At 37.1% G+C, this 15,720-nt stretch overlaps 1 pseudogene; it reads left to right on the top strand.

Moving 5' to 3' along the window:
- Positions 1–4,059: 4,059 nt before the first annotated feature.
- On the top strand, positions 4,060–4,614 carry LOC103266701 (annotated as a pseudogene).
- The last annotated feature ends 11,106 nt before the right edge of the window (positions 4,615–15,720 follow it).

Here is a 15,720-nt window from a genome sequence, read left to right on the forward strand (position 1 = left end):
TACACTATGCTGTAGTCTAGTGAGTGTGTAATAACATTATATCTCTAATAACAATGTGCATACCTTAATTATTTTATTGCTAAAAAATGATAACAATCATCTGCGTCTTCAGTGAGTCATAATCTGTTTTCTCATGAAGGATCTTGCTTTGATGTTGATGGCTGTTGACTGATCAGGGTGATGGTTGCTGAAGGTTGGGGTGACTGTGGTAATTTTTTTAAAGGAGAAAACAATGAAGTTTGGTACATCAATGGACTCTTCATTTCATGAAAGATTTCTCTGTAGCATATGATGTTATTTCATAGCATTTTGCCCAGAGTTAAACTTTTTTCAAAATTAAAGTCAATACTCTCAAATCCTGTCACTGTTTTATCAGGCCAAGTTTATGTAATATTCTAAATCTTTTGTTGCAATTTCAGTAATGTTCATAGATTCATCACCAGGAGTAGTCTCTATCTCAAGAAACCAGGAACCAACCATGTTGCCCATCGAAGCTGGACTGGATTAAAAAAATATGGTACATATACACTGGAATATTATGCAGCCATAAAGAAGGACCAATATATGGACTTTGCGGCAAATTGGATGGATTTGGAGTCGATCATACTCAGTGATTTGTTACAAAAACAAAGAACTGAGTTCCATATGTTCTCACTCATAAGGTGACCTTGAACAATTATAATGCTATAAGAAAGCAATTGGCAGTCGTGGAAAACTGTCAGGGGAAGGTGGGGTGGGACTGGCAGCTGGGGAAAACTGTTAGGGTACCTGCATGATCAATATTTGTATACCTAACCCTGAAATGTACCCTACATATTTATAATAAATTAATTTTTGTTGGGAGCCAACATCTATAGCTACATGGCTGAGGCCTGTAAAGGCCCATCTGGAAGATCACCTCTGACATAGGATATCAGTTATACCTATAATATTGGCGTGTGATTAGTGACCAGTGTGCATACATGGCAGTAAAACTTATAAGTAAATCCCTATACACCTGATGGAAAGTTGCACAGCAGAATTATTTTATATGATCTTGTCCCTTCTAAGTTGTACTTCTTTCTAGATATTTTTTAACTTCTATTTCCTGGTAGACTGGTTAGTCAGCTCTTGTTCCCGAAAGCAGTTTCCCCTAGGGTTACGATTAGAAACTAAATAGTTTTATCGCCCTGCCCCTAGCCAGGCAGAACGTTTTCTTTTGTTTCGTTAATTACCGAAACTCTGTTTGCTTCAGCCCATGGCCACCGTCATGGCAGCCATGCATTTTCTTGTTCAAGAGTGTGACAGCTACTATTTGATTTTTAGAGTAGACTTGTTAGGATAAAATATATACATATACACTCATAGTTGCGTTTACACTTTATAGTATATTTGAGTAAATTTATGCTTGCTGTTTTGTTTCCTTTTGCTACATTATTCAAATATAATAGTTACTATAAGATTTGTAAAAGAATTAATGATGAGGTATTAGCTTAATAGGATATAGCATAGTATTAAAGTTCAATCATCAGATTATATAAAAATTAAAGTTTAGACGTATGAAACTCATATGAATTATAGTAAAGTTTGGTAGTTTAAGAATAAGTTTTAACTGAAATATAAGGCATTACGTTAAATCATAATAAGTTAATAGTATAACTAGCAGTTAAGTCATTTAAGTAAGCTTATAGATTGTAGTATAGTGTTAAGCTGATAATATTAATCATTAAAAATATTGGGAGTCAGTGAACTTGGATTGAACCTAGAGTTAACTTAGAAAGTTTTTGTATTAATCAGGGTTTAGAACAAAGAGTATAATATGAATGATTTATTGAACATTATGGAAAACACTTTGAACAATCTGTATTGAAATTGTGCACCTGAGACCTTAATGTGGGTTTTGTGAAGCACGACAGGCATCATGGAGTTCGAATTGTTTGCTTGGAACTTGCAAATCTCATGGTGGTCTTGTGATGCATAGTTTGTAAAGCACGATATGCACGGAAGTTGTACGCCCCCAGCAAGTGATTATCACACTGCTGGAGGGTATAGAAAATGGTATATAAGTTGGAAAATGTCCGAATAAAATTTGGCTTCAGTCCTGACCAGACTGTTCCCAGAAGAACTGCCTCCGAGTGGTCTCTTCTCGCCATCCAGATTCTCCGGTGCGGGTCCTAACCCACCCTAGGTCGGAGCTGGTACTCCGACAAATTTTTAAAAAACAAACCACTTTCTTTGCTCATCCATAAGAAGCAACTCTTCATTCATTCAAATTTGGTCATGAGATTGCAGCAATTCAGCCACATCTTCAGGCTCTACTTCCAATTCTAGTTCTCTTGATGAAACAACCCAGTTGTAATTATTTCCCTTACTGAAATTTTGAACCTCTCAAAGTCATCTATGAGGGTTGGGATAAACTTTTTTTCAAACTCATTATAATGTCACTATTTTGACTTCGTCCCATGTTTCATAAATATCTTAATGATATCTAGAATAGTAAATTTTTCCAGAAAGTCTTAAATTACTTTGCCCAGATCCATCAGAGAAATCACTATTTATGGCAGCTATAGTCTTAAGAAATGTATTTCTTGAATAATAAGATTTGAAAGTTGAAGGTACTCCTTGGTCCATGAGCTACAGAATGTTGTATTAGCAAGCATGAAAACATCCCCATCAGAACTCTAGAACTAGATGCATTATCAACGAGGAGTGATATTTTAAAAGGAATATTTATTTTTTGTTCTGAGCTGTGGATCTCAACAGTAGACAAATATTTAGTATACCATGCTGTAAATAGATGTGCTTTCATACAGGCTTTTTTGTCCCATTTATAGAGCATGGGCAGAGTAGTTTTACCAACATTCTTCAGCAACCTAAAATTTTCAGAATGGCAAATGAACATTCAACTTAAAGTTCCCAGCTGCATTAGCTCCTAACAAGACAGTCAACCTATCCTTCGAAGCTTTGAAGCTAGGCCTTGACCTCTCTCTAGTTATCAAAATCGTAGATGACATCTTCTTCCAATAGAAGGTTGTTTTTGTCTATATTGAAATTCTGTTGTTTAGTATAGCCATTTTTTTCAATTTTCTTAGCTGGATTTTCTGGATAACTTGCTGCAGCTTCTTCTTCAGCAATACTGCTTCACCTTATACTTTTATGTTATGGTGATGGCTTATTTATTTATTTGCTTGTTTATTTATTTGAAGTCTCTGTCACCTTAGGCTGGAATGCAGTAGCATGCTCACAGCCACTGTAGCCTTAACCTGCTGGGTTCAGGTAGGCAATCCTTCTGCCTCAGCCTTCCAAGTAGTTACAAGTGCATGCCACCACACCCGGCTAATTTTTTGATTTATTGTAGAGACGAGATCTTGCCAAGTTGTTCAGGTTGGTCTTCAATCCCTGGCCTTAGTCAGTCCTCTCGCTTCCATATCCCGAAGTGCTTGGGATTACAGGAACGAGCCACTGCACCCAATGGCTTCTTTCTTTAAATCTCATGAACTGACATGTGTTAACTTCCTCACCTCTCTCAGCCCTCACAGAATTGAAGAGAGTTAGGGCCTTGCTTTGGCTTAGACTTTGACTTAAGGGAACATTTGATTTTTTATTCAGAACACTAAAACTTTCTCCACATCAACAATAAAACTGTTTAACTGTCTTATCACTTGTATGTTCACTGGGGTATCACTTTTAATTTCCTTAAAGAACTTTTACTTGCAATCACAACTTGACTAACTATTCAGCACAAGTCACCTAGCTTTTGGCCTATCTCAGCTTTTGAAATGCCTTTCTCACTAAGCTGAATCTTTTTCTAGCTTTTGATTTAAAGTGAGAAATATGTGACTTTTCCTTTCAGAGGCTATTAGAGTTATTAATTGGCCTAATTCCTATATTGTTGTATCTCAGAGATTAGAGAGGTACTGAAGAGAAGGAATGAAATAGGGGAAAGAACGGTCAGCGCAACAATCAGAACACACAACATTTATTAAGTTCACCATCTTATATGTGCAGTTTGTGGCACCACAAAACAATTACAGGACTCCCTGCTCTGCTCCCGGCTCCTTCGCCAGGCTGTCACCAGCTATGGGTCACTCAGACTGGACAGGGGCCCACTGAGCGCACTCCCTAGCCCGCCAGATGAAGGCGAAGCGGCGGCGGCCGGACCTGGATGAGATTCACCGTGAGCTGTGGCCACAGGGTCCTGCCCGGCTCCAGCTCCGCCTGTACGCCGAGCCAGACCTGGACCTGCCAGGGGGCGGCCTACATCGCTGTCTGGCCTGCACGAGGTACTTCATCGATTCCGCCAACTTGAAGACCCATTTCCGATCCAAAGAACACAAGAAAAGGTTGAAGTAGCTGAGTGTCGAGCCCTACAGTCAGGAAGAGGTGGAGAGGGTAGTGGGAATGGGATCCTATGTGCCCCCCAAGCGACTGGCAGTGCCCACAGAAGTGTCCACTGAGGTCCCTGAGATGGACACGTCTACCTGACACAGCCTGAGGATGCAGGGCAGAGGTGTTGTCCATGGACAGTGACGCAAGGACTAGGCTGGGAGAGAGTGCACTAACCTCTTTGGCCATGGATTTGGGGAGTGGATGACCTTTCTGGGTGCCCTGCCCCCCCCCAATAAAGGAACTGGACAAAGAAAAAAGAAAAACAAACAAACAAACAAACAAAAAAACAATTACAGTAACATCAAAGATCACTAATTCATCCTAATAGATGGAATAATAATGAAAAAGCTTGAAATGTTGCAACAATTACCAAAATGTGACCCAAAGTGAGCACATGATGTTGGAAAAATGGCACCAACAGACCTGCTCAATGCAGTGTTGTCACACATTTTGTTACACTTTGTTAAAAATGCAATACTGCAAAGTGCAATAAAGTGAAGCACAATAAAACATGGTATGCCTGTCAAAACCATGTGGTGTGTAAAGGTGTATTAAGGCTGTGGTGACATAATTTTGAACTTCAAATTCATAAAAGGATCCGTTGTGGTGATGAGGATTGTATCATTTGAATCCTTGGACAGGAGGCTTTCTTCTTGGGGCTCATTCCACAGGGACTTTTCAGTTAAGAGTTCAAGTCCAAGCCGGGGTCAGTGGCTCAGCCTGTAATCCCGCGCCTTTGGGAGGCTGAGGTGAGTAGATTGCCTGAGCCCGCGGGTTCGAGACCCACCTGGGCAGGCGAGACCTCATCTCTACAATAAAATTAAAAAATTAGCCGGGCGTGGTAGCGCGCGCCTGTAATTCCGGCTACTCGGAAGGCTGAGGCAGAAGGATCGCCGGAGCCCTGCAGGTCGAGCCTGCGGTGACTGGGAGCAGCCACTGCACTCCAATCTGGCCGACAGAGTGAGACTCCAACTCAAAAAAAAAAAAAGAGTTCAAGTCCAAGAACACAGGGTTAGTTTTTTCTGGAGGCAAAGAGAGATAGGCTCTTGTTGAACTAATCTAGTGTTTTGCCTTGAGCTTTATATAAGGAGAAATCTTTGAGGGAGTCCCTCTAATGACCCAGTTTTCTTAACAGTTAATAGCCAGTGTGGACTGTAAATTGCATAGCATTGTAGTATTTGCCACTAATTGATATAGAAGAACTAGGTCATACTTAGTTGTGGTTTTTACTTAAAGCTTCATTTGTCAAGAATAAAAAACAAAGAATTTATAAAATCTACGTATGTTAAAATGTGTAGAATTTGACTGACATGGATTTGAGTCAGTGATCAATTGTTCAATTTATGAATGTATGACTAATTTCAAATTTTTAATTTAAAAATATTCTTATGCTACAATAACTCTAATAGAAATTGTCTGTAAGTTAGGTATGGTAAGTCTGTTTTGTTTCAGAAATAACCAAGTGTTTTTTTTTTTTTTAAAGGAAGTTGTTACCTCAGGTTCTTGGAAGGAATTATGGAGCAATGTAGCCTGTTGTAAAAGTCAGAAAGTGAAATTTTGAATGTGACATTAATCTCAGATGAGAACATTTGTTTTCCCTAATATATTTTCTTATACAAGAGGAATTTGGCTTAAGAGTGGATAGAATATGAATGGGCTTGGGGTGGGGGGGCTAACCTCAAATAAGTAATTTACCTGTAGGTCCTCCCTGGAGTTTACCACTTCATGCACTAGCTAATTAAAAGCAAACATTCCATCTTCCATCAGAGGGGCAAAGCTTTAATTTCCTACTATTACCTTTTTGACTAGGCTGATAGGAGCATCTTAAAGCTTAGGAACTTGGAATTGGGAAAAGGAGAGAAAGTGGGAAACAGGCTGATAATGGGGAAGTGAGAAAGTACCAAGTTGGTCTCCTCAGATTTTCCTGCAGTTAAATATGTCCATCAATCATTCATTGTATCTGAGATGGAGGGCTTTGTAGTTACGGAAATCCTCTTGAGGATCTGAAGTCTTTTCTCCATGTCATCCCAATGTACAATATTGGAATTAGAAAGTATCCTTCTGCAAAAAATTGTATCCAACTAGCTTCAATCACAATAGTGTTAAGTTTAGCATATCCTTGTGACACCTGCTCTGCCTTTGCCAAATTTAAGTACATGCAGCTCTGCTCAGGGAAAGACAAGCATTTTGCTGCATTTGATGGTGGGAGAGATGCTGAATGCCTGGGGACTAGAGTGAGCTCACAAAGCACAAAGTTTTACTTCTTAAAAAAGGTAGCAAAAAGTCACCAGTAAAAAGGAGTATGCACAATAAAAAGAATTCCTTAAAAGAAGTGTGGCATGAGTATTTCTTGCTAAAATTCAAATACCTCACTTCTTAATCTGCACTAGGTTAAATTCGTTTGAGCAGAAAAGGATGCTACTCTGTTAGTGAAATTTATTTACTGTGACATATTACATCATTTGGCGGACAGGAGAGAAGGGAATGAAACGCTCTCAGATCATTACCACTGGCTGTGCAAATCCTAAAGCCATGACAGGTTGTGAGAGTGAGTCTCAGGAAGAAAACAGAAATGCAGGGTTATGGGTTAAAGTTTTAATGAAAGGAATGCTGAATCTGAGTAGTCAAAGTTTGAGTCACATGCTATAGTTTCTTTAGTTTTAGTTCAAAAGGAAACAAAAACTTTATAGTCATTTTAGCAGTTACCTTTATTATGCAGTTTTCTTTTTCATGTATATGAATAATAAACTAGCAGATGGTAGATTGTCTCTCCTAAACAATGCCATTTAAAATAATGCTTGATTCAAAAGCAGGCAAGATTAAACAGCAACCTCCTTTCCAACCTCATTACCTTCCCTCCAAGAAGACAGTAAATATCCTCAGAGGGCTAGAGATGAGGAAAGTTTGAAGGAGAAACTGGTTAATCTCCAAATTGCTTAGTTTTTTTTAACCTCCCTGTCTGTTACCCTAATTATAAACAGCAGTAAAAGTCATTTTAAAAGGGATCTCTGAACTTGCACTTATCATTATGGAGACTGAATTCTACTCCACAAACAGGCTTGGTAGAAGAAAAATCCAAGAGGTACTGTGGTTGATTGAAGTCTTAAAGAATAAAAGAAAATGGACTGAGCAAAATGAACAAACTCAAATGATGTTAGAGCTTGGGAAGATGGCAGGTATGTGTGAGACCACTGTTTGGTTTGGTCTGTGGCAACATGGACAGCTTAATGACTGTCTGAAGGCAGATTCCGATTCTTAAAAAAAAAAAAAAGTGTTCTACCCAAACAAAATGTATCTGTAGACTAGTGGCCACCAACTAGGTGATAGTTCACTACTGCTTGAGAATCCGGCCAATAAATAAATGAATAAACAAATGTCTAATTTATATTTATAAAGGGGACCTTGAAAATCTTAGCTGAGCATGGAAAGTGGCCCTAAGCTTTAAATTTGGAAAGCTTCTGGGCAGTTCTCTAATTGGGGTTGAAGATTTTCTACAGGAGACAATATTTGACCTGGAAATTGAGGCATAGGTAAAATTTTGCTAGATAATGAATTGGGATGTGGAAAAGGGCACGAGTAAGGGCACAGAGGCAAGGAATGTGTTCAGGAAAGAACAAATAATCTAGTGTAATAAGTGGTGATAAATGAGGCTAGGAATATAGGTTGAGGCATTATAAAGTACATTGGATGCCAAGTAAAGAAGTTGGTCATGTCAAATTCTATGTGTAGCAGCTGGGAAAATTGATCAGATGAATTCTTTACTGTTCTTCAAGAACAAATATCTGTGGGAGAAAACGTCCCTGGCATATTTAATGCCCACTTTCCTTCCTCAGGGATATTTATAAATTTAAGAAAAAATGCCAGAAGTGAAGAGGATGCTTTTTTATTATCTACGCTAACCTTCTCATTTCAATGATGAGGAAACTGGGCTCTAGGGGATGACATAGCTTGTTTAAACTTACACAGGTACAAGAATTAGAATATGCTTTTTGTTACTTCAAACAACCTACCCCATCAGATTTCAGTCAAATTTCTTTTTGCATAGTTGTTTTATTTTGCTTTCATTTCTGCTGATGTTTAGATTATTGGAGTTAGGCAAAGTTGTATATCACTTTTAGAGAGTTAGGTAAGTTTCTGCCAGTGAAATCAATAGGACTTGATACTCTGCAGTCTCCAGGTGTAAAGAAAGATTCTTTTATGGGATTTTAGCTAGTCATTACTATTTTAGGTGAGCTGTGCAAATTATTTGAAATACACTGCAAATTAACTGTGTCATGTCTGTTGTCACAATCTTGGGCATGTTGATTTACAGGTAGTCATTCTCTTTTCATTGCTGATTCATTTTCTAATCATGAACCGTCTTCTCCAGTTTGTATCCAGGCAAGTTTGACCTTATTCAAAGGTAGAAGAGATAGTTACCTGTGTGGTGTGATTTGAAGTCCAATCCCAGCCTAAAGTTTTTAGTTCATAAGCCTAGGCTCATTCTTTAAGGGTCTGCTGTAGGCATATACATTTTAATAATGTCATATCTTCATTATTGATTAAGTTCATATCACTAGAAAATGACTTTTATCTTCTTTAATACATTTTGCTCTAAATTTCACTTTTATTGTATTCATAACGCCATCCTTGACACTTTGCTTTCAGTTTGATTAATATACCTTTGCAATATATGAATTTTAAGTGCATTTAGGCATTTCATCTTTGAGAGAGATCACACACTAACCAGGTAACATATTAGTTTGTCTAATTTACCCATTGTATTAATTTTCTCCTGACACATAGCAAATTACCACAAATATCATGGCTTAAAGCAGCACAAATTTATTAACACACAGTTCTATAGGTCTGAAGTGCAGCAAAACTCAACTGGTTCTCTGCTGAGAGTCTCACAAGACTGAAATCAAAATGTCTTCTGAGTTAAGTTTTTTATGGGGAGCTTCTAGGGAAGAATCTGATTTCAATCTTATTCAGGTTGTTGGTCAAATTCATTTCCTTGTACCCATTTTCTTTCTGGCTGTCAGCTGGAATTCTCTCTTAGTTCCTTAAAGCCTCCCACATTCCTTCTCAGGTAGTTCCCTCCTTCTTGAAACCAAAATGGTCAAGTCCTTCTTAAGGATCAAATCTCTTGCTTCCTCTTCTGCCTTTCTCATCTGCTATTAGCTGGAGAAAGTTCTCAGTTTTCAAGAGCTTGTGTGATTAAAATAGGCCCACCTAGATAACCTCAACTTTTAAAGAAGCAAGGCAGCAAGGCACTTATAAAAAGAACACGGAGTTCTCTATGGTTTGGCAGTCATATGAAATAGGAAAATTTTTTGACCATGGTTTGGATCTCCACTTTGGTACTGCACAACATGCAGGGTGGTGGTGAGGGACAGAGGACAATAAAAAGACACAGGATGGCTGTCAACCAGAGGGAGGTAAAGGAGAAGGAAGAAGGAAGCATGTTGGAAAGTGTATAAGAAGAGACCAAATAAAAACTTTCTACTTTCTAATCTTGCCTTGACCTTGTATAGAGAACAATGTAAACCACCCACAGAACCACAGTGTATCTGATATAAATGATGTCTCCTGAGACATATATTTCTATTGCTATAGAAAAAGTGATACTACTTTTTCTTGCCTAATCTTAAAGTGTCTATTAACCTTTGACAGGGAGAAGTGGAAGAGAAGGTCATTCTTCTAGCTTCATATAACCATAAATGTATGTGTGCAGTAGGAAGAAATACTAGTGTACTTTGTTTATCATGACACAGCCCAATTATGCTAAATGTTTATGACAACAGATGACAACAAAGATCCCAAAACAGCTTTTACATAGTAAGTTTAATTAGGGTGACTGCAACAAGGGCACTCCAAAAAATTCTTGACTATCATTTCAAACTGTTAAGGTCACTTGGCATCAAAGAAGCAACAGCAGACTGACTAACTTAGGTTACACCAATCAAGAATGGGGTAGTTATCTTTGAAATGGAACCAAGGACTCACACTTGTAATCCCAGCTGAGGAGGGAGGCTAAGGTGGGAGGATCGCTTGAGCCCAGGAGTTCCAGAACACTTTAGGCAACATAGAAAGAGAAAGACCTCATATCTACCAAAAAAAAAAAAAAAAAAAATTAGCCAGCGGTAGTGGCATACACTTGTCCTAGGGACTCAAGGAAGCTGGGTGGCAGGATTGTTTGAGCCTGGGAGGTTGATGCTGTGGTGAACCATGATCGCACCACTGCACTCTAGCCTGGGTGACAGAGAAAGACCCTAACACCAAAAACAAAAACAAAAAACAAAATAGAACCAAGATAATGAAAACAGAGACTTGAAACTGAAACTGAAAAACAGAAACTATAAATCAAATGATATATATATGTGTATTTTGCAAAATGAACTGATTCTCAGTTCATGTATCAGTCTCCTCAGTCCTTTAAATTGAATAGACATTAATGGCATCACCTTTGAATTATAAAATTAATGGAAACATTCAAAGAAAAAGGATATTGTTTTTAGTGCATATGGGTTACATAATCCAAAATTAAATTGTACAATTTTCTATGACTCTGGTAACTTCAGTCCTATCATTTACTTCAGAATTGATGGAATCAATTGGAGTACCTTTCTTTGCTAAGAACTTCAAAAAGGCCAATCTATTATGCCATGAATAAAGTCATTTAATCACAGCCAATAGGTAAGGTTTAAATGTCTGACTTTTCTCTTTTTGCCTTTGGTTTTTACTTGCCTCCTTTCTCCAAGTAATATTACATCAGTGAATGTTGAGGTATTTGTTTTTACTAGCAATCTTATTTTTTGTAGAGTTTCACTGCCTATGGATATGAAAAAGTAGAGTGTGCAATAACTATTGAGATGATGATGTCTGCCTGTGAATAAAGGCAGAAATATAAATTTGAACTATGACCTTCAGATTTTAAACATTTCTCTGTTACCATGCTAAATTATTTTTTGTTCTTAAAATAAGAAAAAGAGGTTTAAGTTATTACAAAATGCTTTACTACTTAGACCATATTGAAGTGGCATTTTATGACTTTCATGAGTGGCAGTAAACCACATTTCACTGATCTTGTTTTATAAGTTACAATTCATTTTTAAAGATGAGATACCAATTCATTCTGCCAAATGTAGTTGGTTCTATAGATGATAAATATGACACAGAAGAGAGCAGGTTCTCTAACTGTAAAACTGTTCTCACCTTGTTTCAAGAGAATTAAAGAATAAATAACTCATGAAAAAGTAAAACCAAGAATGTGTATGTTTTTATTCCACATGTGTGATCAAAATCATCCAGAATCAGCTGGATTTGATTGAAGTAGCAAACAATTTACTTATTACCTATTTTTCCATAGAATCAAAATAAATTCTCCAAAATATACTCCTATTTTTATATGTTCTATTTCTTCTTACTTCTTTTTGGTTAGGACTCCTTTTCTATGAGTACTGAGTGATTAAGAGGCATATGGACTTCCTTTATGGGTAATGAATGTGTTATATGCTCCCCAACAGATCCAAATACTACTTCATCACTGTGAAAAAAAAAGCCTCAAAACATTATCTAGGCAATCATTATGTTATCAGGGTAATCTTCTATATTTTCTCAGATACATTATTGTCACCTGAATTTTCAAATTGCTCCAATGAAATTTGATGTTCTAAATGCCACACAAAATCTCTCAATAGTGACACATGAAACACAAGTTCATTTGCTCACTTTGCATACACTGGACTTAAACCTTTACTCCACCTGAATTAAGAAGAAGGTGTCCTAAAAACACTAATGATCACCCAATCCTTGCAGTACAACTTTCAGAATAGGCAAGTACAGCTCACTAAGATTGCTATTTTTGTCCTTGACTAGACATAGGAAATATCATTTCTTTTTGTAGTTAATTCCATTTAAGCCCTGGTGATATTGTTCAGGTCTGGAATGTTAGGTCAGTTTTGCATGATAGTAGCAGGCCATATTACTTGCATTTGGTGGAATTATATTGTTCATCTTTCCCCCTAGTCATATGATGGCACCAAGGTATCTGGATATACTTATATATAATACTTTGTATCCTTGTTATTATGTATAGGGTAGAGTTTATCCCTCTTAGTCCATTGGATAGTGTATAAATAACATAACTTTATTTCTCACAGTCCTGAAGGTTGAGAAGTCCAAGATCAAGGCAGATTTAGTATCTGGTAAGAGCTTGCTTTCTCGTTTGCAGATGGTGCTTTTTGGTTGTGTCCCAACATGCTGGAAGGAACAAGGTCTCTTTTATAAGGACACTAAATCTGTTCATGAGGGCTGTGCCCTCATGACCCAATCACTTTCCAAAGTCTCTACCTCTCAGTACTATTACCTTGGGGGGTCAGGATTTCAATATATGAAATTAGGGGGTGACACAAGCATTCAGACCACAGCAAATCCCTGAAGAGAAGATCCCAATTGAACATATTCTTTTCGATATTGTAGTTATGCAACTCATTGTGTTAAAATTAGTATCCAAACGGGAACTGAGATGCAGGTTCTGCAACCATGAGAATACGGGAGAGCCCTATGATCTATTTTACAGGATTCAAGAAAGATAAATATTGACTAAGCTCTTAAGTCTTTTTCTATTCATGACATTAATACCAATGCGCAAGAAAACAAAAACATAATGTTAAACTACCAAGGGAATGAAAGTAAGGCTCAGAGTTTTTGTTTCACTGCCATCATGTCAAGTTTTTAGTAGTTTCCAGAATACCAGTAAAATTGAAGCATGCACCTTTTAAGGCTTGAACATAAAAAACATCAAAGTATTACATATAGACAAACCAGGACAAATTAAGTTTGTGGAATAAGCATGAATTGACACTACTTTTCACCTATTATAAACTAATAAGGTAAGCACAAAATACAGTGGTAGTTGGAAATATAGCAAAGTTTCCATTAAACATAAGTAAAAAAAAAGTACAATATAGATTTCTCATGGGCTATTCTATAACTATCCATGAAGAATTTGTGTGATAGATACATATACTTAACAAATCTTACATCTTGGCTAAATGTTATCCAAAAATGGTAACAACCAGTGATTCATTTCCAAGAAAGTACAAAGAATGTTGGATACAGACCTAGTGAGGAATGGTGTTTGACCTCAAGCAAGTAGCCATATCAAGCGTGGAATTAGAACATTGCTATAAAACAAACACATTAGCCCAAGCGCAAGATATTGGACTAGAAGAAAAAGCTTAAGAATTTGTTCTGTCTTACAAAGCCAAGCCTCCATCAGAGCAAGGAGTTTGCTTAGGTGAATTGCTTTTCAAACAAAATGGTAGGATCAAATTATTGGAAAACAGCAGCAGAGATGATTGAGACTTCAGGAATAGCAAGATATAATAAGGAAAATAGCAAGATATAATAAGAATATAATGAGGAAAATCTATGCAGATATGTGGAGTACATACTGAACCACTTAGCTGAATGTCACGTTCTTCTTGGTCTACTGCAAGTAACTGTTACAGATTTTGAGAGAAAAAAAGTAAAAACTGAAGGAGAGTAAATGAATACTATCATTTATGAGTAAAATATTTAGGGCAAAGAAATATAAGATACACTAGGTGAAGTTTAATTTTAAAGAAAATTGTCATCATCAAAAAGTATGTAACAGTCTATTGAAGACAGGGTTTTATAGAAGATTTGGAAGGATGACTTCAAGCAGTTGCAAAGCTGGGGCAACACCAAATGAGAGTAAATTGTGTATAATTGGATATTTAACTTTTTGACTACCCACAATGAAACTACATCTTATTTCTCACTCTTGTATCACTCTGTGGCTCATTTCAGACAGATTACCTTTGGTAGATTGCCCAACTGCCCCTTACTAGTAAAACTCACCTTGAACAAACTGTGCATGAAGTGAAACTTTTCATAAAATTAGATTACCTTATAACATAAAATGAACAACAATAATATGAACAACAGGGGAGGAAGAACTATTATATATAAAGAGAGTAAGAGCTGTTATAAAAGAGTTATGGAAGGGAGACTTGAGGAGAAAAGAAAGAAAAGATGTCTGAAAGAAGAATAATAAGAAGGTTCAAGTCATAGGGATCAAACTGTAATTCTAGCTTGTCTTCTCTTTTTTGTTTTCTTGAGGGTACATTCTCTATATAAGTTTGTATCTTGAGAATTTGGTCTTCCTTTTTCTCCCCAGCACAGACTCGTAGGTGAAGAACTAAACATACCTGATATTTATGTAACCATTGCCTAACTTCTTTCTGATTGACAGGTTCCAATACTCCCATTAAAGCAGTGATTCTCAACTATGGCTCCTCAAAGAAGCACATGGAAAGTTTTTACATCTGCCTATGTATGAGTTCAATGCAAGATATGCTCTATTAATTGAGTGGGGCCTAGGGATGGATATATTTTAAAAGCTCCTTGAGTATACTTAATGGATAGCCAAAATTGTAAACCAGTGCTATTGCATTGGCTCTAAAATTTTACCTGCAGAAATAACTCGATGGAAGAATTTTTTAAAATTTAGATTTCTGAGTCCCAGGCCTTCAAATCTAGTAGGTCTGAAAATGGGCCCGAGACTCCACATTTTTAATAAGCACCCAAGTGATACAAACCACACTTTGAGAAATCCTGCATTAAAATTTTTTCTCCTTTGATACCCCCCCTGAAGCTCTAATTTTCACTATATGACAAAATTCCTGCTTCATTGTCATTTCAGAATAATTTGATTTTGTGATTAATGTCTTAGGTTTTAACTGTTTAGAAACCTATCTTCCTGTTATTTAATAAAAGGTTCTTAGAAGTGAGATTTTTACTGACTAGAAGAAAGAAACTTTCTAGAATTGAGAATTCAATGACTGTAATAATTCATTATCACTAACAAATTATCACAAATTTAGTGGCTTAAAAAGAACACTTATTTATCATCTCATAAATTTATTTGCTTCAGGAATCTTGATATGACCCTAATTGGGTCATAAGATCTCTGATTAAGTCAGAGATCAATCGTACATCAGAGATCAGAGATCTAAGAATCATGATACTGCACTCTAGGTGTTGGCCAGGCTGAGTGCATTTCTAGAGAAAACAAGCTCATGTGGTTGTAAACAGAATTCCGTTGCTTGCAGTTAAAAGACTAAAGTCCCTCTTTCTAGCTGGCCATCTGCCAGGGGCCACTCTAAGCTTTTAGAGGACTCTGCAGTTTCTTGTCACATTGCTTTATCACGGGTTCCCTCACTTCATGACAGTTTGCTCCTTCAACACCAGAAGGAAAGTATCTCACTCCAGCTGGCTGACACCATCTTTTTTTTTTTGAGTTGGAGTCTCACTCTGTCACCCAGACTGGAGTGCAGTGGC

The sequence above is a fragment of the Carlito syrichta genome, unplaced genomic scaffold, assembly GCF_000164805.1.
Source record: "Carlito syrichta isolate Samal-C Ts95f unplaced genomic scaffold, Tarsius_syrichta-2.0.1 Scaffold307302, whole genome shotgun sequence".
NCBI classification, from domain to species: Eukaryota; Metazoa; Chordata; class Mammalia; order Primates; family Tarsiidae; genus Carlito; species Carlito syrichta.